The 26,918-nt window shown below is 38.4% G+C and overlaps 2 long non-coding RNA genes across 2 annotated transcripts in view; one reads left to right on the top strand and one right to left on the bottom strand.

Moving 5' to 3' along the window:
* The first annotated feature begins 2,422 nt into the window (after nt 1-2,422).
* LOC127011719 (uncharacterized) overlaps nt 2,423-26,918 on the top strand; it is a 93,969-nt gene continuing 69,473 nt past the window's right edge. The window contains exons 1-2 of the long non-coding RNA XR_007764987.1: nt 2,423-2,569; nt 3,410-3,780. This is a non-coding gene — a long non-coding RNA (uncharacterized LOC127011719). The remainder of the gene's footprint in view (nt 2,570-3,409; nt 3,781-26,918) is intronic.
* Nucleotides 2,663-3,397, bottom strand: LOC127011718 (uncharacterized). Its single transcript, XR_007764986.1, has 2 exons — nt 3,066-3,397; nt 2,663-3,000 (listed from the first exon to the last, which is right to left on the bottom strand). It is a non-coding gene; the product is annotated as an uncharacterized LOC127011718 (long non-coding RNA).

The raw sequence follows: 26,918 nt of genomic DNA, 5'->3' as shown, positions 1-26,918 counted from the left end.
TAGATCTTGATGAGTTCATCCGTATTTGGCCCAACGTCTTAAGAAAGGACGATATTTAAGATGTAATATTTACCTCTTGTTTCTAAAATTAAGTTTGGTTAAAAATTCCGTTAGTAATAAAATATGGCTCACGCATTCTCAATTGATTTTCGGGGTTAATGCCGAACAGCAAGCTTAAGAAATATAAAATTAATTATTTTTTGATCGCTATTTTAGTATGTTTTTGCGAGGCTTGAGATTGCAGTCCATAACCTTCATCCAACATGTTCACACCAAAAATTTTTTTTGTATGTGTATGAAAAATAGGTTTAGGTCAATTGACCAAAATTGTGATCTACTCGTTACCACCAAACTGCCGTTCCTTGATGTTAATAAATTCGTTATACTTTTTATTTCGTTATAGCTTTAATAATTCGTCAGCTATTTAACATTAAAACTTAAATTACATACATATGCAAGAAATACGTTGAAGACCACTGAAGCTGCTTTTTTTAGGATTAATTTTTTTTCTATGGTTAGATGCCTAAGAATAATTCAGCCAAGCCCACTCGCGATGGTGCTTTTGTCTACACCTCCCTTTCCGGACGCGACGACTATTATGTCCTGAACTCCAATAATGGGTTCCTTCCTTCTAATTCCCGTAGTAGAGGAACTTTGATAAAAACATCGATATAAATTTGTATGCCATCTGCGCACACAAGCTTAAAATCATTGTCGCTGCTTTAAGGGGATTCCTGTAAGCAACTAAATACACTTTGATTATTTAAACACCTTGATTGCTGTCATTTTTTTTGGCTACATCAAGCAACATTTCCGTTCGTTGACGTGCTTTCAAATATCTTTTTCTTTAGACATATAACACTGGACAAAAAAAATGGACTATGCGGTAATTAAATTACGTTAATAAGAATATCTGCTTACTTAGCTGTTGATCCTAATAGCGTCTTCCCACGGAAATCCACACACAGTAGATACTTCATATGGAAAATTTCCCATATAGTTCCCCATTCAATTTAAACCGACTCTTATGCGATGGTTAGTCGTTTTTTTTCGGTGCAACTTTGAGTTATTCTTCTTGTCATTGAAAATTTAAAAATTCACTGTGAAAAGGTAAGCAATGATGACAGTGAAGAATCGCAGAAACTAAAGATTTTGTTTGATTATGGTAGATGGTGGATGTGCCCTGTGGGAATCAGAGTTTCACATTTGTCGAAAAACCCAACCGATCTGAATGGATCACTCTAAGGGGAAGCGGTTATAACGTGTAGTTTTTGTAAAATTACGGTTTTTCAAACCAATAATAACATTTTATTTTCTAAATAATTTTAATTTTATTGATATGTCACTAAATTGCTTTTTTGTCCTTCTACACATTTGATATTGGGGCTGATATCACGAAAAACCTACGATAAAATTATTCGACTTAAAATATTTTTTATTTATTTTGAGGCTTTTTTCCACGTTTTTTTAAGACACTAACAACCTTTTTACGTCTAAAGGTGATATTTACAGTTTTTTTTTAGAGCCCTAAAGTAAAGTTATCAGTTTTTCTTAGAATGGCTTGAGATGGAGGGGGTCTTTTCCTTAAAAAGTAGAAATATTTCCACTGGCTGAATATCTTATTCAAACTGTATTATTATCTGTTGTTCCGCCTTTTCGAATTCTAAAAAACCTAAAACCCTTTAAAACACCTCTTTTACGTTTTCAACACTTTTATGTTTTCTAAGTGTTTTTCTTTAAAAAAAATGGATATTGCCCACATCCTAATAACAAATATTATTAAACATATAATATTGTGGAAATCATCAATCAAATATGTATTTTTTTGTTAAAATCGTTTGCCAACATTTAAAAATAACTCCATATTAAAGGGGTTAATTACTGAAATTGGACAAATTGTTTTTTTTTTGTCACAGATAGGTCTGATTTTGGTAGGTTAGCATTGAGATAACCATAGGAGCCATAGCGAAAGGCGGTTAACGCGATGAAAAGGTACTGTTTTCCTGTGTTTTCTCACTGATATGCGGGGCAGTCAAATTTGTTACACCTTATTGATTTTTTCTAACATATAATACTTATTTTAAGGCCTGATACATTTTTCATTACCAAATAGCATATCTATGTTGTAATATCTGCGTTTAAATTTAAGGCCACACTGGCTTGAATACAAACCAACAAATAACCCGATTTATTTGCACTTCTAAAAAGAATAGAAACGAATGCTATATAAGCTAGTGTTGTGACAGTATTATCATTAAGAATTAAGACAATGAAAAATTACCTAGATCTTGATGAGTTCATCCGTATTTGGCCCAACGTCTTAAGAAAGGACGATATTTAATATGTAATATTTACCTCTTGTTTCTTAAATTAAGTTTGGTTAAAAATTCCGTTAATAATAAAATATTGCTCACGCATTCTCAATTGCTTTCGGGGTTAATGCCGAACAGCTAGCTTAATAAATATAAAATTAATTATTTTTTGATCGCTCTTTTAGTATGTTTTTGCGAGGCTTGAGATTGCAGTCCATAACCTTCATCCAACATGTTCACACCAAAAATTTTTTTTTGTATGTGTATGAAAAAAATGTTTAGGTCAATTGACCAAAATTGTGATCTACTCGTTACGACCAAACTGCCGTTCCTTGATGTTAATGAATTCGTTATACTTTTTATTTCGTTATAGCTTTAATAGTTCGTCAGCTATTTAACATTAAAACTTAAGTTACATACATATGCAAGAAATACGTTGAAGACCCCTGAAGTTGTTTTTTTAAGATTAATTTTTTTCTGTGGTTAGATGTCTTAGAATAATTCAGCCAAGCCCACTCGCGATGGTGCTTTTGTCTACACCTCCCTTTCCGGACGCGACGACTATTATGTCCTGAACTCCAATGATGGGTTCCTTCCTTCTAATTCCCGTAGTAGAGGAACTTTGATAAAAACATCGATATAAATTTGTATGCCATCTGCGCACATAAGCTTAAAATCATTGTCGCTGCTTTAAGGGGATTGCTTTATACAACTAAATACGCTTCGATTATTTATAATACCTTGATTTCTTACATTGTTTTTGGCTATATGGCTATTCCGACGTCCCTGTAAATGCCGTTTTCTTTAGACATCTAATATTGGACAACAAAAATTGTTTTTGTGGTAACTAAATGATGTTAATTAGCATATCTGCTTACTTAGCTAATGATCCTTATAGCGTCTTCCCACAGAGATCCACACACCTCTTAAAAAACCACTCAAAACTTTTTAAAGTGTTTTCTTTTAAAAAAATAGATTCACTTCTAAAAAGATAAAGTATCAAAGGCCTAATTTGCCCACACCCTTATAACAAATAATTTCTGCAAACAAAATGTTATACACTCTAATCAGAAATATATTTTTATACCTTTGCAAAGGGTATTATGATTTCAGTCAGAAGTTTGCAACGCAGTGAAGGAGACGTTTCCGACCTCATAATGTACATATACGAGTATATACTTAATCAACATCACTAGAGGAGTCGATGTAGCCATGTCCATCTGGCCGTCCGTTTCAAACTAGTATCTCAGCTTTAAAGCTATCGGGCTGAAACTTTCTCAAAAGTCTTCTTTCTATTGCACAAGTTGGAACTATATCTTATAGCTTTCATTGGAAAAATCTAAAAATTTATTAAAATTATATGTTTAGTGATTTTTAACACCTGCTACGCTTGGATATATTCGAATTTTATTCTATTAAAATCGGACGACTATATCATATAGCTGCCATAGGAACGATCGGAAAATAGGTAAGAAAACACCATGAAAAATGATATCTTTGCTGTTTTAAAACTTATATGCTCATATTTTAATGTTCTGAATTTCAAATTTTATTATATTAAAATCGATTTTGGGAAGTTAAACCTATCACCCGAGAAGTTAAACCTATCATTGGTATGAGCGAGAGGAAAATAGGTGGATAAAGTTTTTTCGGTTTTTCAGGGTGGTACTTAGAAGAACTAGGAAAGTACCAGAAAAATATGAAATTCAGGGAATGAATATCGTCGTCGTCGTAAGTCGCGGCGTGGTTAGCCGAGTCTAATACCTGTTAAAAAATTATTCCACTTAAATTCAAAGACAAGTAGCGAAGCTCACTCACTAGTTTCGAGATCCCTACTCACCAATGATGGCTTTCGCTTAGCTTGGGAAAACCTAATTGAGGGTTATCCATTAAATAAATAAACAATAAAACAACAATAGTCCGACTAGTAAAACTCTTAGCCGCTTTGAGTACTAGGCTTAAGCACAATATGTGGAGATCATGGCGAAAATTCGCTGCATATGTTGAATATCTATCTCTAGTCTATGCAGCGAATTTGTTACAAAACTTGTCATCATTTCTTTTGGATGTTGAATATCTATATCTAGTCTATGCAGCGAATTTTCGCCATGATCTCCACATATCGTGCTTAAGCCTAGTACTCAAAGTGGCTAAGATATGTGGAGATCATGGCGAAAATTCGCTGCATAGACTAGATATATATATATATATATATATATATTCAACATCCAAAAGAACTGATGACAAGTTTTGTAACAAATAGTGCTTGTACATTTGACTTATTAAATACAGTTGGTTAAATGTTATTATTCCATAAATTCCTACGCTTGGAAATAACATATTTAAATGAGTTACGAATTTAGTTTTATTTAATTCGGACGAGCTCTCATAGGAACGATCGGAAAATTGGTGAGAAAATAATATGAGAATAATTATAACTTCGGAGTTTTTGACATATTATCTTATAACATGGGGAATATCATTTTTTATATTGTTAGGACTTTTGAATTAAAATTAATAAAAATCGGACGGTTTTAACATAAATCCGTCAAAGAAACGCACAGAAATAATGCGAACGCTTTTTTTTCGGTACGTTTTTCAGTGCTGTACTCAAATAAGTTAATTTTGTCAATTAAGACAGTTGTGAGCGCTTGTCCAATCCGGTAAATGATGCTTGCTTGCAAAGCAATTGGAACACAACTGCTTCTTTGGGTATCGGAACTACCCTTGTGTTAAATGAATTTATTTTTGGAAGTTCTGCCACTCTATTTGTGTCTTTGGACTGGAATTGGCAGATAGGAAATTATCGACAGACTCAAAAGTTCGATGGCGCTCTTTCAAAAAAAAAAAAGATCTAGCCATGTAAGAATTTTAGCTTTATTTTGGATGGATTATAATGGATAACCGTCAATTAGGTTTTCCCAAGCTGAGCGAAAGCCATCATTGGTGAGTAGGGATCTCGAAACTATTGAGTGAGCTTCGCCACTTGTCTTTGAATTTAAGTGGAATAATTTTTCAACAGGTATTAGACTCGGATAGTCTATAAATACCGCCGTGAAAAGATCCCGAAAGGTCTGCCAGCGAAGATATTCGCCTTGTCGATAGGAGGGAGCCGACAGCCGTTAAACGTGATATATTGGGATGAAGCTACTAGAGCTTAAGGGTTTTAAGAGGAGCCCTGTTGTATTTGATCATGGATCTGAGCTGAAATGTTTCGTATACGGAATACGTTGCATTATGTTTAGCTTGGAGTATAGATTTGATTTCTGCTGCGCTCTCGCCTGCAGCCACAACGCAATCGAAGCATATGTCATTTGCTGCCTTTACCGCTCGCCTCATGGATTTGAAATGCTCGCGACGGATTTTACACGCGGATAAGGATGGAGTAGGAGCTCTGAAGCATTCACAGTAAGCTGTGATTATCAATTGGGCTAAAGCGGATCTTGCTGATGGTGTCATGTCGGAAGATAATTCATAATTTTATTTTTGAAGGAAACTAAATAGGATATAAATCAAATTGGAATTTAGGAACCAATTGAAATCCGTATTAAGATTGCCCTTGTCTCACTGGGCGCTGGCAAAAACGAAGAAGTGCGTCTGTGTGCGGGAGTGCGAAAGCGGAGTAACAGAGCGGGAATTGTGAAGATTTCGCTTATGTTTGTTTGTCGGTGCGTTTGTTTGTTGCCTGCACAATTAAATTGTTGACGTTTTTGTCGCAGCTGTGACACAGGAAAAAAGAAGAGTGCAATGGAATGAATCGCGAATTTTTTACTGTGGTTGGTTTATTTTTTACACACCATGAAAATAAAAAATATATTTTAGGAACGTATTGTTTGAGTAGTAGCACTGGAATAATTTTGGTATCTCACTGGTGGGCAAATAACGGAATTAAAACTTAAGTGCCGTTGCTTAGAATTAATTACTTTTGGATTTAGTGAAGCAGGTAGAGCCACCGCTGATGCTGGAAAAAATCCAAAGAAGCTCCAGGAAAGGAAAATCTAAAAATTTTTAATCTAGCTCGAAGGACCAAAATGTTGGGGCGCAGTGGTTTTATCGCTGGAAATATAGAAAAGCCCTGGAATAAAGGGTACGATAAACACGGGGTACTTTTCGGGTTATTGCTCGACGTGCGTGGGTGTTTGGTCATACACTTGTAAATATGAACTTATTTAGCCTAGCTTAAACTAGGCGCTACAGAGCGGAGACATAGCAAAGAGGTGGAGAGGGAGAGCAGAGTGCAGTGCGAGCGAGCGAGATGGAGACATCTGGATAAACTGCTGCTCTACACTGCCTCCAGAAATTATACGCCCATTTGGCATGAACACCCACAATAAGCAATACCTCAACATGGTGAACATGCAGAATAGTGGAAGTCCTAAAAACAAAATAATGCAGAACCTGTGAAAAGTTGAATAGTTCCACACAAATCCCAGCAGCAGGTGGCCTGCCGCTCACCAGGTACGCGCCGAATTCGCGTGGTGGCAGCGCGGCGAAGAGCGGTTGGAGAACGTGAGAGTTTGGAGATCAAGGACGGAGAACGTGAGAGTTTGGAGAAAGTGAGAGTTTGGAGAAAGTGAGAGTTTGGATAAAGTGAGAGTTTGGAGAAAGTAAGAGTTTGGAGAACGGGGGAGTTTGGAGAGCAAGAGAGTTTAGAGACAACGCAGCTTGGAGAAGGTGAGGGTTTGGAGACCAAGAGAGTTTGGAGACTAAGAATGGAGATAGAGAGAGCGGAGATTTGGCGGGCGGAGCGAGAGTTCCGTGTGCAAAAGGGAGAAACGGGACGCCGCCGGACTTTAGACGCGGCCGTGAACTTTGGACCGAGAGAGAAGGTGCCACATCTCGACAGCGGAGCGGACCACAAGCATGCCATATTCATCACCGGAATCAGCGGGACGGCAGCATCAGGTTGGAACTCGGCGGGAAACAGTGCGTGAAGGACAAGAGGGTCAAACAGGAGCCATGGACTTTGGACTCGGTGTGGAGAGTTTCGGCGGGCCGTGCGCAAAAGGGAAATAACGGTTCCCGGAGGCCCTATGTAAACCCACAGGGCGCTGGCAGCGGGATCAGTCGAGTACGATCAGTCAGTCAGTGGAAATCAATCAGTCGAGATCAAGAGAAGCATTTGAACGAATACCAACCAAGCAAACTACGAGGGAGCCACAACAAGGCGAGTTGTCGGAAGAAGCGCCGTGGGAGCCTACAAGGAGCAAGATTGTCACGTCGAGACGTTCGGGATTGGGAATTACAAGGAATCTCCGAACTGAGACACAGGTGGCTAAGGTCTAAGGAGGCACCACACGGCTAAGTCAAGGCGGTCTGTTCATTCCTGCCAACGAAGTCCTGGCGTTACGCCTGGAGGGTCTGCCAGACTTAGAGCAGTGAAGGCCGGCGACTTGAAATCGTGAGCTCGGGGGTAAGCCTGTCGAGCTCCAGTGTACCTCAAGCACTGCCACGCAAGGAGAATCGAACCCGCAGGAACGGCACGGAAAGTACGCGAAAGGGTGAGGCTGGGGTGGAACGTTCGTTTACACGAGGCGCAGAAGCGAAGTGAAGAGCGAGGCAGCTTCCTGGCGTTCCGCCTTGACTGTCCGCACGATCTGAACGGAAGCCCACTGGGACCACCCGGGACAGAGCAAGGGACAGGCGGTCGGGTATCGAGAGGAGTGATCCTGGAGAGTCAGTCTGTTCACCCTAGTCTGAGAACGGTGACGCTGCCCTAAGGCCGCATGGCTGACCCCATAGCGAGTCTGAATCGTGGCCGAGCAGTCACCGAGCCAAACGCGTCAGGAGCAAGCAGCAGTCAAGGATCTTCAGGGAGCGACAAAACTGGAACACCGTGTCAACGAGGAGAGCGAACATCGAGACAACCCATACCGTCGGAGACAGCGAGACAAGCAAATTATAAAGGCGACTGCAGTTATACCTGCAATAAACCCACTACGAACCCGTGAATTCTGTGCTTTATCACTGAACTACTGGGCGGTCACGTTTATATAAATTTTGGTGGGACGAACACACACAATCTACTGAGATAGCCGCACAAATACCGTAGCGAGTAGAAAGCAAATAGATCAGTTCGTTACAAACCCCTTACAGAAGGGTCATGACCAGTTGGACTTCGCTCTTTATAGGGACATCCAGCAGGCCGTGTCCACGTAATGAAACAAAGTTCTGGGTGTATTTTGACAGCTTATTCCGAGCTGAAGGATTTTTTAGGGAGTAAATGAAGCCGTCCGCTAAAGGACAGCTGGAGTAGCTATTATTAGCCCTTTAAATCCATCTCCGTCTGTCAATCTGTCTGTCCGTATGTCCGTATGAACGCTGAGATGTTCTCATCAATACCTATCGACTGAACTAAAAAATGTGCCACGCCCACTCTAACGCCCTTAAACCGCCCAAGACTGAAGTGGCCACAGTTTTCATGCTTAAACATTTTTTTTTGCTAAAATGTGTTTGGTTCATTAACCTCAATTGACCTAAAGAAATTTTCTAACTCTAACGCCCGCAAACGGTATAAACGCTTAAGTCGACTAATATTTAATTTTTTGCAATTTTTGAATTGTTTTTATAAAACTCAAAAATACAGACCAATTCAGACTTTTATTTTCTTTTAATCAAAAATATTAATGATTTTTTAAAGTTCTAAGTAATGAGGAATGCTTTCAACAATATGGCAGATCCAGATTGGAAAAACATTATTAAGTTTTCTTAAAATTAATTAAATCTTAATTTTTATCAAAGCACCGTTTTTGATGAACTAGACCTTAAATTAAGAAGGAGAGGAAGTCCATTGACAACTTCCGAAAACGTAAATATGTTTTCCGATGTTAGACTCCAAAATATTGCCAGATGGCTAAACTTTGTGTTGTAGGTCGTATCCTGTCCTTGCCGATATATCAATACAATTCCCTTTGCTTTCTCTTTATTAAAAAACTCTATGAAGGATCCACAATCCGCCGATATACCGTGACATTCTCTGTGTCAGTTAAAATAAGGTAAACGAAGTTAGCGTCGAATGATTGTCTTGGCTAAATTACTTACTTTTGGTCATGTCTTAGTATCAAATGTTTCTGTTTCTGGCCTTACACAACTGTTAACAAATTTTCTCTAAAACTGATACAATTTCCATTAAAAACATAGTTTGTATGGGAAATATGCTTTTTGCCATTCACCCAAAGACGCTGGCACGGGGTTGGGACTTAATAGGTGGTCCCCACATTACTCCCACCATTAATCAGCACGGCTAACTGCTGGACCAGAATGATATTCATAGGCTTTGAAACCCATCCCATAGGTGCACATGTGGGGCACTGCCTTTCCTTGGCTTTGTATATTCGTCGCTCCTGAATGCAGGTGCAGCTGGAATTTTCGGTTGACTTAATGCATGCCCCTTAACGGCCTGTTCGTCCTAATCTTATACCTACGTCGAAGAATTGATCGATGCAGGACGCAATATGGCGCGTACGGCTCGTCTCTGATAAAGACAAGTGAGGGTGTTTGTGAACAAATGTGGCCCTTGTTTTAGCGTGATTTAAGGTTTGAAATGGCTGAAGCTGGGTCATGACGATCCGCAAACTCTTGACAAAGCCGGGATTGCAATGTGCGTTCCGTCTGGTCTCAAAGCCATACAGCATTTCGGCGGGTAAAACGTTGATATCAGTTTTGAATGTCTACGGTGTTGTGACATTCCACTCGTGCGCTGAACTGGTCGATGACCATCAGGCAATAACGATAGCCATTTGACAGGGGTAGCGGACCAATCAGGTATGTGTTTATGTGCTGGAACCCGGCATCGGGCACATCGAAGCTGTTGAAGGCTGCACTGTTGTTGCGATATATTTTGCATCGCTGGTACTGGATGCAGGGAGACGACCAAAGGGCGATAGCTTTGTTGATACTGGGCCACACGAAGTGTTCTGGCTGGCGTGATTTCGCTGGCACCGATCGTAACCTCCAACTGATAGTTGAAAAAATAATTTGGTGGGTTTAAAAAATAATTTGGTGAGCATAGGGAAATTATTAGTTTTCAATAAATATGTACTAATTGATAAACGGAATTAGGAGTGCCCATGAAATCGCCTGGCGTTCGTTTTGGCCTACTCTGGTTGCCAACACGTGGAGCCGGCCTACTCGAGCCGAGCTGGATACAGTTTTCTAATGCACCAGAATATGAACAGCCTAGACTCTTACAGCCTAACAAATTTAAGTTTCCGAGCCGAGCTTTTCAACCGTTGTAAGACGTAAGGAAAACATAAGGTAAACCCAGCATTGACCAGTTAGTTATTATGTTTGCAGTTCATAGATCGATACACGTGTTGTTCGCCCTGAACAGTTGCGAGTAGCCTAACGAGTGTGTCGCGGATAAGCAGGCTCCCCGCACTCTTGATCTAGCTGTTGAATCTGCCTAAACTAAGGATTCACCCCCCGATCTCGGCAGTCGATCTGACTGTTGCATCGCTTTTGTAGTTTTTAGAATAGATTTAAATTTTGTAGAAAATAAGCTTTACACACGGGTACAGTATGTATATTTAGCCTTAGATTAACTATTAACTAATAACATTTTCAAGTTCACTCAGTATACACACATCCTCGTTTACACACACCGTCCACAGGCCTGTCGCCTGTGCTGGAAACAAATTTAAAGTATTCATGCTGTAAGTACGGTATAGCCGACCGTCTGTTAACATCAATCTGAGCCAAGAAATATAATTATAGAATAACAATAGATTCATGTTTCGACACCTGTACTATTTTGGTAAAGATTAACTTCATTTTTTTAAACCTAACTGTTAACGTAAATTTTTGAATAAAGAACATAATTAAAGTCATTTGTACCCATTATATGGTTAATTTGCCATGGGCAAGGTAACGTTAGGAAAGTCATTGGTCCGTGTTTGATAATGAAGTATAAAATGTAGTTACTTGTTTGCGAATTGGGACACCTAAAGTAACTGTGCATTATTAATAAGAGCATTAGCCACATACGCAAGGTTGGGTGGGTTTTGAAGAGAAATAAAATGACATCTGCAATTCCTCACACTTAGTATAAAATTAAATTATTTGGGTTTTGGTTTAGTTAGTCAATAGTTCCCTACTCTGTTTACTATTTAAGTTTATGTGATGGCGCGGTTCTCTAGGTCGCAAAACCCCACTTCCATTTACCTTAGCACAGCCGACCTTGTAGGCAGAGTACGCTGCCAGATAGCCGCACACATTGCCGTGTTCGTTACATATTCTTTGGCGCCCAACGTCGGTTGATCGGAAATCAGAAATACCGTATCTTGAGAAGATAACACAGTTAATTTTTCGTGTCGCTACCAAAAGCAATATTCTGAAGTAAAATCCAAATTTTTGTATAGTTTCTTAATTTGAGCCTTAAGGTGATTCGCCGGAATTCAGACATAGCACGTTCTTGCATGTGCTGAACCTAGATTATGTTATCGCTCAATCCTAATTTCCCTATCAACAATAAATGAATTGCTTCGGAATGTGAGATTTGGGAAAAGCTCGAATTCGCACCAAGCAACATTATTCTTTTATTAATAAGATTTGATACACCCAAGAAAAGTCATTAGAGATTAACTTTGTAGGAAATTTCTATCAAGTACTCATAATTGTATTCTTAGAGATCAAACAAAATTAAGTCATTACTGTTTTCAGATTTGTTTAGCTGAATAGTTTTTGGGTAAGACACTCAGCAGTAGTGCGCTTTCTTTCCTAATATTAAAGGTCTTTTGGCCAACAGAAACCATAATTTTATATTAATATTCATTTGATGCACGGTAACTTAAGGATAGTCCCAATTTTAAATCAGAGTTTTTATATTTACAATATTTGAGAAATTATTATAATACTACAACATGTCAGTTCAGCCTAATCGAGACGAGGTTGCCGTCACCGATAGTGGGGATGAACGTTCTCTTTGTTTTATTTTCAATGATACTATGGTAATAGATACTGAACTTGCAGAAACCCCTTGTTGACATAAATTTCACAGAACAGTGGTACTTTGGTTAGGAACTGATGAAACTTGTCCGTCTTGCCGAAGTGCTTGTACCCTGGTACAACTGATAACCTTTCCTGCTGCTCAACCGAATAGGTCTACTAATGATAGTAATAGGGAAGTTCGAGGTGCTTCTGCCAATCAAGCTACTGGTGCCGTCAACCGAACTAGACCAAACACAAGAGCGAATTCCAATCAGAACTCAACGAATCAGAGAGGACACTCTAGCTTGAGAAGCCAAAACACAACACATAGATCAACTGAACGTTTGAAGTTTCAAGCGTTATTTCTAATTGGAATGTGAAATTTACTGGCATGGCAAATGACATACCTGTTGAAGACTTCATAATAGGATAAATAGTTTGACTATACAGTGCCTAAACGCAAACTGGAATTAGCTATACCAATTTGCCAACGTACAATTTTCTGGACCAGGTCTACAATTTTACTGGCGTTTGAGAGAACTTCAAGTGAACCGATTTGGTTTCACCAGTGTACAAGTCTCCGTTAACGGTATAGAGAACAGCGCACTGACGAAGGGATTAAAGAGTCTTTTCGACATAGGAAGCAGAAGAGTGGAGAAAATTTCGACGATTTTCTAGATGCTATCCTAACGATTGCAGAAGCTTTGCGTGAGTCTATGTCCGACAGTGAACTAGTTACCAATGTTAAAAAGAACCTTAAACCTAAATTACGACTATTATTATTACATGTCTTGACCCCAAACATTGCCTCCTTAAGAGCAGAGTGCCACAAGCACGAACGATTTCTCATTAGCATGGCAGGTAGATCGCAGACCGCCCTCCTCCAAACCGGCATTTGCAAATGAGCTAGTGCAGGTTGAAGAGTCTAGGGAAGAAGGGAAATATCAAAGTATGAACGAAGTAGAAATAAATGCCATGCGCAACGCTGAGCGTTATAATTGCTGGAACTGTGCGGAAACCGGACACAGATATCATGATTGCCTCAAAGCCAGACGCATATTTTGCTATTGTTGTGGTCGTCATGACACTTATAAGCCTAGTTGCTTGAAATGTAATCCCCTGTCGGAAAACTCGTAAGAGGATGTCCATCAATTCTGACTGGTGGATATCCTGTTTCAAACTCAGCATTAAAAGTAGGTACTAATCACCTTCCATCTTCTAATTTGAGTAACTCTCAACCTGACTCGACAACATATAACCCAGAATTAGACAAACCCAACTGTATGTTAATTAAAAACACTTCAGAGCCCTCATGAAACTTTGAAATTATCCCCTACCATGAAAGAGTACGTACCTATTATCGGCGCAGAGCGGAAAAATTTACACTACGAATTAATTCCGCCAACAAATCTCGATCGGCTAATCGAATGTGTTCATTTTGGAAACAACAGCGAAAAATAAAGAAATATGTCGTATTCTCTATTGTTAGAGAGGACAAGGACATCGCTTTGGAATTACTTAACAAAACCTTCTTGGCCTTGCTTGATAGTGGAGCTAACAAATGCGTAGTAAGTGTTAAATTGGCTAAGCTTATTTTCACAGATCATCCAGGGTTAAGGAGGTTAAAATGTTATGTTCGTACAGCCGACGGTCAAAATCAAAACTACACCGCTACCATTGTCGTTCCGATTAACTGTAACTCCTTATCTCAGGATGTAGAATTTTTATTAGTACCCAGTATTAAACAAGATATAATCTGCGGAATGGATTTTCTTAAACTATTTGATCTTCGAATATCCAGTCAAACGACTATTTTCGAAATTTCTGACTCCAATGCTTTAAGTAACACAGTCTTGCTTTATGCAACCGATCGAAACCGATTACAAGCTGCTATCGAATTCTTTCCATCGTCTGAAAAAAGTGGTTTAGGAAAAACAACCCTTATTGAACATCATATTGACACCGGTGCAGGAAAAGCAATTAAACAAAGATATTACAACCTATCTCCAGCCAAAGAGCTTCAGTTATGCCTTATACTGCATCATTAGACTGGGAGTACTAGAAGAAGCGCCCGCGTCCTCATGGTCTTCTCCGGCAGTCATTGTCGTAAAACCAGGCAAAGTGAGAATTTGCTTAGATTCTAGGAAGCTTAATTCTGTTACAGTACAGGATGCTTATCCTACTCCTCTTATTGAAGGTTTACTAAGTCGCTTATCTCCAGTACACTGCAGATATTTCTGGACGAAAAATCAAAACCAAAAACCAAATCAATTTACACGATTGCCTTTCAGACTAACTAATGCTCTGCAAACACTTTGTAGAAGTTTGCTATCTACTATTTTGACAAGCTTACTATGCACAAAACATCGCTATGAGTGTTCACGAACTAGTGCAGTACTTGATAGATGGCATAAAAAATGTACAACTTAAAAATCAAGCGCAACTACTACGTTTTGCAGTACCTGCTGATGTGTTGGAAGCCTTTCAAGATGTAGAGAAACCCAGAGCTCCGGTACAACAAAATAGAATGCAAGGAACGTCTTCATCAAACGCTGCGACCTCGGAACAGAGGGTCAAATGCTTTAACTGCCACAGTCTTGGTCATCTGGCTAAGGACTGCCGCAAGCCAGTACGGGCTTTTGGAGCTTGCTATGCCTGTGGAGAAGTTCGACACGTGGCTGGAGAGTGTAAATTGTACAAGAAGAGAGAACATAGCAACGAATATGTAAGACATTTTAAAGTCCATAGATTCGGGAAGTCCCGTTTCATTTCTAAAGAAGAGAACGAGTTGAATAATACCTTTTTCGGAATAAACGAAAGTAAACTTAATGTAATAGGAAAAACAGTTTGCTTAATTAAAAGTTCAAATAAAAACGAATTAATTGAATTTCTGGTTTTAACTGATGAATCTGTAAGCTACTCAATGGTAGTAGGACGCGATTTTTAAAATTTAAGTAATTTTAAGCTTGTAGAAGTAATTAACGATGGTAACCATTTATCTGTTAACCGTCTGTTAACATCAATCTGAGCCAAGAAATATAATTATAGAATAACAATATATTCAAGTTTCCGTACTATTTTGTTAAAGATTACCTTCATTTTTTTTTTAAATCTAATTGTAAACGTAAATTTTTGAATGAAGAACATGAAGAAGAGGAATAAAATGATATCTGCAATTCCTCACACTTAGTATAAAATTAAATTATTTGGGCTTTGGTTTAGTTAGTCAATAATTCCCTACTCTGACTACTCTTTAAGTTTATGTGACGCTGTTCTCTAGGTCACAAAACCCCACTCCCATTTTCCCTGAGCACAGCCGACCCTGTAGGCAGAGTACGCTGCCAGATAGCCGCACACATTGCCGTGTTCGTTACATTATTCTTTGGCGCCCAACGTCGGGTGAGCGGAAATCACAAATACCGTATCTTGAGAAGATAACACAGTTAATTTTTCGTGTCGCTACCAAAAGCAATATTCTGAAGTAAAATCCAAATTTTTGTATAGCTTCTTAATTTGAGCCTTAAGGTGATTCTTAGAGATCAAACAAAATTAAGTCATTACTGTTTTGAGATTTGTTAAGCTGAATAGTTTTTGAAAAGACACTCAGCAGTAGTGCGCTTTCTTTACAAATATTAAAAGTCTTTTGGCCAACAGAAACCATAATTTTATATTAATATTCATTTGATGCACGGTAACTAAAGGATAGTCCCAATTTTAAATCAGAGTTTTTATATTTACAATATTTGAGAAATTATTATAATACTACAACATGTCAGTTCTACTAGACCAAACACAAGAGCGAATTCCAATCAGAACTTAACGAATCAGAGAGGACACTCTAGCTTGAGAAGCCAAAACGCAACACATAGATTAACTGAACGTTCTAGCATTTCCGAAACTCGAGTACAGCAGTTAATCACAGACTCCTTAGAAACCTTTCGAGTCAGCATGGTTGCAGCAATAGCGTATGAGATCAGTAATACGATGCGAAACATTCAGTTGGCTAATAATTCCCAAAATCCGCGAAATAATATCCCTGTAGAAAATCGTGGTAACTTAAATCGATCCAATGCAAGCAGAGTTGATAGTAACCAAGGCTCTAGTATACGATTGCCTTATGGTGATCCTTTGACACAAGCCGTATATCGTCCTGACAAAGTTTCAAGCGTTATTTCTAATTGGAATCGAAATTTACTGGCATGGCAAATGACATACCTGTTGAAGACTTCATCTATAGGATAAATAGTTTGACTATACAATGCCTAAACGCAAACTAGAATTAGCTATACCATACTGCCAACGTACTATTTTCTGGACCAGGTCTACAATTTTACTGGCGTTTGAGAAAATTTCAAGTGAACCGATTTGGTTTCAACAGTGTACAAGTCTCCGTGAACGGTATAGAGAACAGCGCACTGACGAAGGGATTAAAGACTCTTTTCGACATAGGAAGCAGAAGAGTGGAGAAAATTTCGACGATTTTCTAGATGCTATCCTAACGATTGCAGACAGTGAACTAGTTACCAATGCTAAAAAGAACCTTAAACCTAAATTACGACTATTATTATTACATGTCTTGACCCCAAACATTGCCTCCTTAAGAGCAGAGTGCCACAAGCACGAACGATTTCTCATTAGCATGGCAGGAAGATCGCAGACCGCCCTCCTCCAAACCGGCATTTGCAAATGAGCTAGTGCAGGTTGAAGAGTCTAGGGAAGAAGAGAATTATCAAAGTATGAACGAAGTAGAAATAAATGCGATGCGCAAGGCTGAGCGTTATAAATGTTGGAACTGTGCGGAAACCGGACACAGATATCATGATTGCCTCAAAGCCAGACGCATATTTTGCTATTGTTGTGGTCGTCATGACACTTATAAGCCTAGTTGCTTGAAATGTAATCCCCTGTCGGAAAACTCGTAAGAGGATGTCCGACTAGTGTCTGACTAGTGGATATCCTGTTTCAAACTCAGCATTAATAGTAGGTACTAATCACCTTCCATCTTCTAATTGAGCAACTCTCAACCTGACTCGACAACATATAACCCAGAATTAGACAAACCCAACTGTATGTTAATTAAAAACACTTCAGAGCCCTCATGAAACTCTGAAATTATCCTCTACCATGAAAGAGTACGTACCTATTTTCGGCGCAGAGCGGAAATTTATTTATATGTCGTATTCTCTATTGTTAGAGAGGGCAAGGACAACCGTCCTTACATCGCTTTGAAATTACTTAACAAAATCTTCTTGGTCTTGCTTGATAGTGGATCTAACAAATGCGTAGTAAGTGGTAAATTGGCTAAGCTTATTTCTACACATCATCCAGGGTTAAGGAGGTTAAAATGTTATGTTCGTACAGCCGACGGTCAAAATCAAAACGTCACCGCTACCATTGTCGTTTCGATTGACTATAACTCCTTATCTCAGGATGTAGAATTTTTAATAGTACCCAGTATTAAACAAGATATAATCTGCGGAATGGATTTTTTGAAACTATTTGGTCTTCGAATATCCACTCCAACGACTATTTCCGAAATTTCTGACTCCAATGCTTTAAGTGACACAGTCTTGCTTATTGCAACCGATCGAAACCGATTACAAGCTGCTATCGAATTCTTTCCATCGTCTGAAAAAAGTGGTTTAGGAAAAACAACCCTTATTGAACATCATATTGACACCGGTGCAGCAAAAGCAATTAAACAAAGATATTACAACCTATCTCCAGCCAAAGAGCTTCAGTTATGCCTTATACTGCATCATTAGACTGGGTGTACTAGAAGAAGCGCCTGCGTCCTCATGGTCTTCTCCGGCAGTCCTTGTCGTAAAACCAGGCAAAGTGAGAATTTGCTTAGATTCTAGGAAGCTTAATTCTGTTACAGTACAGGATGCTTATCCTACTCCTCTTATTGAAGGTTTACTAAGTCGCTTATCTCCACTACACTGCAGACATGTCTCGACGAAAAATCGAAACCAAAAACCGCAATAACTATATCCAACCGTCCTTTATATCAATTTACACGAATGCTCTGCCAACACTTTGTAGAAGTTTGCTATCTACTATTTTGACAAGCTTACTATGCACAAAACATCGCTATGAGTGTTCACGAACTAGTGCAGTACTTGATAGATGGCATACAAAATGTACAATTTAAAAATCAAGCGCAACTACTACGTTTTGCAGTGCCTGCTGATGTGTTGGAAGCCTTTCAAGATGTAGAGAAACCCAGAGCTCCGGTACAACAAAATAGGATGCAAGGAAGGTCATCATCAAGGTCGGAACAGACCATGCATTAACTGCCACAGTTTTGGTCATCTGGCTAAGGACTGCCGCAAGCCAGTACGGGCTGATGGAGCTTGCTATGCCTGTGGAGAAGTTGACACGTGGTTGGAGAGTGTTCATTGTACAAGAAGAGAGAACATAGCAACGAATATGTAAGACACTTTAAAGTCCATAGATTCGGGATGCCCCGTTTCATTTCTAAAGAAGTCCGTAGTTCCCGTAGCGTAATTATTGAAGAGAACAAGTTGAATAATACCTTTTTGTTTGTTTGCTTAATTAAAAGTTCAAATAAAAACGTATTAATTGAATTTCTGGTTTTAACTGATGAATGATGAACTGATGATTTTTAAAATTTAAGTAATTTTAAGCTTGTAGAAGTAATTAACGATGGTAACCATTTATCTGTTAACCGTCTGTTAACATCAATCTGAGCCAAGAAATATAATTATAGAATAACAATAGATTCAAGTTTCCGTACTATTTTGTTAAAGATTACCTTCATTTTTTTTTTTAAACCTAATTGTAAACGTTAATTTTTGAATGAAGAACATAAATGAAGTCATTTGTACCCATTATACGGTTAATTTGCCATGGGCAAGGTAACGTTAAGAAAATCATAAGCAGCCGCTATGGGGAACTTAATTTTAATTAAATTTTGGTCCGTGTTTGATAATAAAGTATAAAATGAAGTAAATTTTTTGCGAATTGGGACACCTGAAGTAACCGTGCATTATTAATAAGAGCATTAGCCACATACGCAAAGCGAGCTTATTTAAGGTTGGGTGGGTTGGGGAATAAAATGACATCTGCAATTCCTCACATTTAGTATAAAATTAAATTATTTGGGCTTTGGCTTAGTTAGTCAATAGTTCCCTACTCTGTCGACTCTTTAAGTTTATGTGACGCTGTTCTCTAGGTCACAAAACCCCACTCCCAGGCAGAGTACGCTACCAGATAGCCGCACACATTGCCGTGCTCGTTACATATTCTTTGGCGCCCAACGTCGGGTGATCGGAAATCAGAAATACCGTATCTTAAGAAGATAACACAGTTAATTTTTCGTGTCGCTACCAAAAGCAATATTCTGAAGTGAAATCCAAATTTTTCTATAGTTTCTTAATTTGAGTCTTAAGGTGATTCGGCGGAATTCAGACACCACACGTTCTTGCATGTGCTGAACCTAGATTATGTTATCGCTCAATCCTAATTCCCCTATCAACAATAAATGAATTGCTTCGGAATATGAGATTTGGGAAAAGCTCGAATTCGCACCAAGCAACATTATTCTTTTATTAATAAAATTAAATACACCCAAGAAAAGTCATTAGAGATTAACTTTGTAGGAAATTTCTATCAAGTACTCATGATTGTATTCTTAGAGATCAAACATTAAGTCATTACTGTTTTGAGATTTGTTAAGCTGTATAGTTTTTGAAAAGACACTCAGCAGTAGTGCGCTTTCTTTAAAAATATTAAAGGTCTTTTGGCCAACAGAAACCATAATTTTATATTAATATTCATTTGATGCACGGTAACTAAAGGATAGTCCCAATTTTAAATCAGAGTTTTTATATTTACAATATTTGAGAAATTATTATAATACTACAACATGTCAGTTCTACTAGACCAAACACAAGAGCGAATTCCAATCAGAACTTAACGAATCAGAGAGGACACTCTAGCTTGAGAAGCCAAAACGCAACACATAGATCAACTGAACGTTCTAGCATTTCCGAAACTCGAGTACAGCAGTTAATCACAGACTCCTTAGAAACCTTTCGAGTTAGCATGGTTGCAGCAATAGGGTATTAGATCAGTAATGCGATGCGAAACCTTCAGTTGGCTAATAATTCCGCGAAATAATATCCCTGTAGAAAATCCTGGTAACTTAAATCGATCCAATGCAAGCAGAGTTGATAGTAACCAAGGCTCTAGTATACGATTGCCTTATGGTGATCCTTTGACACAAGCCGTATATCGTCCTGACAAAGTTTCAAGCGTTATTTCTAATTGGAATGTGAAATTTACTAGCATGGTAAATGACATACCTGTTGAAGACTTCATCTATAGGATAAATAGTTTGACTATACAATGCCTAAACGCAAACTGGAATTAGCTATACCAATTTGCCAACGTACTATTTTCTGGACCAGGTCTGTTAAAAAGAACCTTAAACCTATATTACGACTAGTATTATTACATATCTTGACCCCAAACATTGCCTCCTTAGGAGCAGAGTGCCACAAGCACAAACGATTTCTCATTAGCATGGCAGGTAGATCGGCAGACCACCCTCCTCCAAACCGGCATTTGTAAATGAGCTAGTGCAGGTTGAAGAGTCTAGGGAAGAAGAGAATTATCAAAGTATGAACGAAGTAGAAATAAATGCGATGCGCAATGCTGAGCGTTATAAATGTTGGAACTGTGCGGAAACCGGACACAGATATCATGATTGCCTCAAAGCCAGACGCATATTTTGCTATTGTTGTGGTCGTCATGACACTTATAAGCCTAGTTGCTTGAAATGTAATCCCCTGTCGGAAAACTCGTAAGAGGATGTCCATCAATTCTGACTAGTGGATATCCTGTTTCAAACTCAGCATTAATAGAAGGTACTAATCACCTTCCATCTTCTAATTTGAGTAACTCTCAACCTGACTCGACAACATATAGCCCAGAATTAGACAAACCCAACTGTATGTTAATTAAAAACACTACAGAGCCCTCACGAAACTTTGAAATTATCCCCTACCATGAAAGAGTACGTACACTACGAATTAATTCCGCCAACAAATCTCGATCGGCTAATCGAATGTGTTCATTTTGGAAACAGCAGCGAAAAATAAAGAAATATGTCGTATTCTCTATTGTTAGAGAGGACAAGGACATCGCTTTGGAATTACTTAACAAAACCTTCTTGGCCTTGCTTGATAGTGGAGCTAACAAATGCGTAGTAAGTGGTAAATTGGCTAAGCTTATTTCTACACATCATCCAGGGTTAAGGAGGTTAAAATGTTATATTCGTACAGCCGACGGTCAAAATTAAAACGTCACCGCTACCATTGTCGTTCCGATTAACTATAACTCCTTATCTCAGGATGTAGAATTTTTAATAGTACCCAGTATTAAACAAGATATAATCTGCGGAATGGATTTTTTGAAACTATTTGGTCTTCGAATATCCAGTCCAACGACTATTTCCGAAATTTCTGACTCCAATGCTTTAAGTGACACAGTCTTGCTTAATGCAACCGATCGAAACCGATTACAAGCTGCTATCGAATTCTTTCCATCGTCTGAAAAAAGTGGCTTAGGAAAAACAACCCTTATTGAACATCATATTGACACCGGTGCAGCAAAAGCAATTGAACAAAGATATTACGACCTAACAACAACAGCCAAAGAGCTTCAGTTATGCCTTATACTGCATCATTAGACTGGGTGTACTAGAAGAAGCGCCCGCGTCCTCATGGTCTTCTCCGGCAGTCCTTGTCGTAAAACCAGGCAAAGTGAGAATTTGCTTAGATTCTAGGAAGCTTAATTCTGTTACAGTACAGGATGCTTATCCTACTCCTCTTATTGAAGGCTTACTAAGTCGCTTATCTCCAGTACACTGCAGATATGTCTGGACGAAAAATCGAAACCAAAAACCGCAATAGCTATATCCAACCGTCCTTTATATCTATTTACACGAATGCCTTTCAGACTAACTAATGCTCTGCAAACACTTTGTGGAAGTTTGCTATCTACTATTTTGACAAGCTTACTATGCACAAAACATCGCTATGAGTGTTCACGAACTAGCGTAGTGCTTGATAGATGGCATACAAAATGTACAGCTTAAAAATCAAGCGAAACTACTACGTTTTGCAGTGCCTTTCAAGATGTAGAGAAACCCAGAGCTTCGGTACAACAAAATAGGATGCAAGGAACGTCTTCATCAAACGCAGCGACCTCGGAACAGAGGGTCAAATGCTTTAACTGCCACAGTCTTGGTCATCTGGCTAAAGACTGCAGAAAGCCAGTACGGGCTGATGGAGCTTGCTATGCTTGTGGAGAAGTTCGACACGTGGCTGGAGAGTGTTCATTGTACAAGAAGACATAACATAGCAACGAATATGTAAGACATTTTAAAGTCCATAGATTCGGGAAGTCCCGTTTCATTTCTAAGGAAGAGAACAAGTTGAATAATACCTTTTTCGGAATAAAAAAAAAAAATAAAAATAAAAGTAAACTTAATGTAATAGGAAAAACAGTTTGCTTAATTAAAAGTTCAAATAAAAACGAATTAATTGAATTTCTGGTTTTAACTGATGAATCTGTAAGCTACTCAATGGTAGTAGGACGCGATTTTTAAAATTTAAGTAATTTTAAGCTTGTAGAAGTAATTAACGATGGTAACCATTTATCTGTTAACCGTCTGTTAACATCAATCTGAGCCAAGAAATATAATTATAGAATAACAATATATTCAAGTTTCCGTACTATTTTGTTAAAGATTACCTTCATTTTTTTTTAAAATCTAATTGTAAACGTAAATTTTTGAATGAAGAACATGAAGAAGAGGAATAAAATGATATCTGCAATTCCTCACACTTAGTATAAAATTAAATTATTTGGGCTTTGGTTTAGTTAGTCAATAATTCCCTACTCTGACTACTCTATAAGTTTATGTGACGCTGTTCTCTAGGTCACAAAACCCCACTCCCATTTTCCCTGAGCACAGCCGACCCTGTAGGCAGAGTACGCTGCCAGATAGCCGCACACATTGCCGTGTTCGTTACATTATTCTTTGGCGCCCAACGTCGGGTGAGCGGAAATCACAAATACCGTATCTTGAGAAGATAACACAGTTAATTTTTCGTGTCGCTACCAAAAGCAATATTCTGAAGTAAAATCCAAATTTTTGTATAGCTTCTTAATTTGAGCCTTAAGGTGATTCTTAGAGATCAAACAAAATTAAGTCATTACTGTTTTGAGATTTGTTTAGCTGAATAGTTTTTGGGTAAGACACTCAGCAGTAGTGCGCTTTCTTTCCTAATATTAAAGGTCTTTTGGCCAACAGAAACCATAATTTTATATTAATATTCATTTGATGCACGGTAACTAAAGGATAGTCCCAATTTTAAATCAGAGTTTTTATATTTACAATATTTGAGAAATTATTATAATACTACAACATGTCAGTTCTACTAGACCAAACACAAGAGCGAATTCCAATCAGAACTTAACGAATCAGAGAGGACACTCTAGCTTGAGAAGCCAAAACGCAACACATAGATTAACTGAACGTTCTAGCATTTCCGAAACTCGAGTACAGCAGTTAATCACAGACTCCTTAGAAACCTTTCGAGTCAGCATGGTTGCAGCAATAGCGTATGAGATCAGTAATACGATGCGAAACATTCAGTTGGCTAATAATTCCCAAAATCCGCGAAATAATATCCCTGTAGAAAATCGTGGTAACTTAAATCGATCCAATGCAAGCAGAGTTGATAGTAACCAAGGCTCTAGTATACGATTGCCTTATGGTGATCCTTTGACACAAGCCGTATATCGTCCTGACAAAGTTTCAAGCGTTATTTCTAATTGGAATCGAAATTTACTGGCATGGCAAATGACATACCTGTTGAAGACTTCATCTATAGGATAAATAGTTTGACTATACAATGCCTAAACGCAAACTAGAATTAGCTATACCATACTGCCAACGTACTATTTTCTGGACCAGGTCTACAATTTTACTGGCGTTTGAGAAAATTTCAAGTGAACCGATTTGGTTTCAACAGTGTACAAGTCTCCGTGAACGGTATAGAGAACAGCGCACTGACGAAGGGATTAAAGACTCTTTTCGACATAGGAAGCAGAAGAGTGGAGAAAATTTCGACGATTTTCTAGATGCTATCCTAACGATTGCAGACAGTGAACTAGTTACCAATGCTAAAAAGAACCTTAAACCTAAATTACGACTATTATTATTACATGTCTTGACCCCAAACATTGCCTCCTTAAGAGCAGAGTGCCACAAGCACGAACGATTTCTCATTAGCATGGCAGGAAGATCGCAGACCGCCCTCCTCCAAACCGGCATTTGCAAATGAGCTAGTGCAGGTTGAAGAGTCTAGGGAAGAAGAGAATTATCAAAGTATGAACGAAGTAGAAATAAATGCGATGCGCAAGGCTGAGCGTTATAAATGTTGGAACTGTGCGGAAACCGGACACAGATATCATGATTGCCTCAAAGCCAGACGCATATTTTGCTATTGTTGTGGTCGTCATGACACTTATAAGCCTAGTTGCTTGAAATGTAATCCCCTGTCGGAAAACTCGTAAGAGGATGTCCGACTAGTGTCTGACTAGTGGATATCCTGTTTCAAACTCAGCATTAATAGTAGGTACTAATCACCTTCCATCTTCTAATTGAGCAACTCTCAACCTGACTCGACAACATATAACCCAGAATTAGACAAACCCAACTGTATGTTAATTAAAAACACTTCAGAGCCCTCATGAAACTCTGAAATTATCCTCTACCATGAAAGAGTACGTACCTATTTTCGGCGCAGAGCGGAAATTTATTTATATGTCGTATTCTCTATTGTTAGAGAGGACAAGGACAACCGTCCTTACATCGCTTTGAAATTACTTAACAAAATCTTCTTGGTCTTGCTTGATAGTGGATCTAACAAATGCGTAGTAAGTGGTAAATTGGCTAAGCTTATTTCTACACATCATCCAGGGTTAAGGAGGTTAAAATGTTATGTTCGTACAGCCGACGGTCAAAATCAAAACGTCACCGCTACCATTGTCGTTTCGATTGACTATAACTCCTTATCTCAGGATGTAGAATTTTTAATAGTACCCAGTATTAAACAAGATATAATCTGCGGAATGGATTTTTTGAAACTATTTGGTCTTCGAATATCCACTCCAACGACTATTTCCGAAATTTCTGACTCCAATGCTTTAAGTGACACAGTCTTGCTTATTGCAACCGATCGAAACCGATTACAAGCTGCTATCGAATTCTTTCCATCGTCTGAAAAAAGTGGTTTAGGAAAAACAACCCTTATTGAACATCATATTGACACCGGTGCAGCAAAAGCAATTAAACAAAGATATTACAACCTATCTCCAGCCAAAGAGCTTCAGTTATGCCTTATACTGCATCATTAGACTGGGTGTACTAGAAGAAGCGCCTGCGTCCTCATGGTCTTCTCCGGCAGTCCTTGTCGTAAAACCAGGCAAAGTGAGAATTTGCTTAGATTCTAGGAAGCATAATTCTGTTACAGTACAGGATGCTTATCCTACTCCTCTTATTGAAGGTTTACTAAGTCGCTTATCTCCACTACACTGCAGACATGTCTCGACGAAAAATCGAAACCAAAAACCGCAATAACTATATCCAACCGTCCTTTATATCAATTTACACGAATGCTCTGCCAACACTTTGTAGAAGTTTGCTATCTACTATTTTGACAAGCTTACTATGCACAAAACATCGCTATGAGTGTTCACGAACTAGTGCAGTACTTGATAGATGGCATACAAAATGTACAACTTAAAAATCAAGCGCAACTACTACGTTTTGCAGTGCCTGCTGATGTGTTGGAAGCCTTTCAAGATGTAGAGAAACCCAGAGCTCCGGTACAACAAAATAGGATGCAAGGAAGGTCATCATCAAGGTCGGAACAGACCATGCATTAACTGCCACAGTTTTGGTCATCTGGCTAAGGACTGCCGCAAGCCAGTACGGGCTGATGGAGCTTGCTATGCCTGTGGAGAAGTTGACACGTGGTTGGAGAGTGTTCATTGTACAAGAAGAGAGAACATAGCAACGAATATGTAAGACACTTTAAAGTCCATAGATTCGGGATGCCCCGTTTCATTTCTAAAGAAGTCCGTAGTTCCCGTAGCGTAATTATTGAAGAGAACAAGTTGAATAATACCTTTTTGTTCGTTTGCTTAATTAAAAGTTCAAATAAAAACGTATTAATTGAATTTCTGGTTTTAACTGATGAATGATGAACTGATGATTTTTAAAATTTAAGTAATTTTAAGCTTGTAGAAGTAATTAACGATGGTAACCATTTATCTGTTAACCGTCTGTTAACATCAATCTGAGCCAAGAAATATAATTATAGAATAACAATAGATTCAAGTTTCCGTACTATTTTGTTAAAGATTACCTTCATTTTTTTTTTTAAACCTAATTGTAAACGTTAATTTTTGAATGAAGAACATAAATAAAGTCATTTGTACCCATTATACGGTTAATTTGCCATGGGCAAGGTAACGTTAAGAAAATCATAAGCAGCCGCTATGGGGAACTTAATTTTAATTAAATTTTGGTCCGTGTTTGATAATAAAGTATAAAATGAAGTAAATTTTTTGCGA

This window comes from Drosophila biarmipes, unplaced genomic scaffold (assembly GCF_025231255.1).
Source record: "Drosophila biarmipes strain raj3 unplaced genomic scaffold, RU_DBia_V1.1 ptg000005l, whole genome shotgun sequence".
Taxonomy (NCBI): Eukaryota; Metazoa; Arthropoda; class Insecta; order Diptera; family Drosophilidae; genus Drosophila; species Drosophila biarmipes.
This window is presented reverse-complemented; position numbering and strand designations above follow the sequence as displayed.